This window comes from Bison bison, unplaced genomic scaffold (assembly GCF_000754665.1).
Source record: "Bison bison bison isolate TAMUID 2011002044 unplaced genomic scaffold, Bison_UMD1.0 scf7180017864037, whole genome shotgun sequence".
NCBI lineage: Eukaryota > Metazoa > Chordata > Mammalia > Artiodactyla > Bovidae > Bison > Bison bison.
In genome coordinates, this window is record NW_011494609.1 from 7120900 (window position 1) to 7121117 (window position 218).

At 62.4% G+C, this 218-nt stretch overlaps 1 protein-coding gene across 2 annotated transcripts in view; it reads left to right on the forward strand.

Annotated features, from left to right (window-relative positions):
* ICOSLG (inducible T-cell co-stimulator ligand) overlaps positions 1–218 on the forward strand; it is an 11942-nt gene that overhangs the window by 539 nt on the left and 11185 nt on the right. The gene's annotated exons all lie outside the window — the stretch shown is intronic.

Below are 218 nucleotides of genomic sequence, written 5' to 3' on the forward strand. Positions count from 1 at the left end.
ATGCGGTCTGGTGCCCACAGCCCCCGACGCCTGGATTGCCCCCCACTATCCGCCCTCTGCTCCCAACTCCCCCTCCACTTTTGGCCAAAACGCTGCCTTCAGGGAAGTCTTAGGGTAGGCAGCCTGTGCCCCACTTGATGAGATGGTGCGGTACCCCATCCCCAGGTGTCCTATCACACAACTCAGAAGCCCCCCCTTCTTCCCCCCTCCTTCCACCC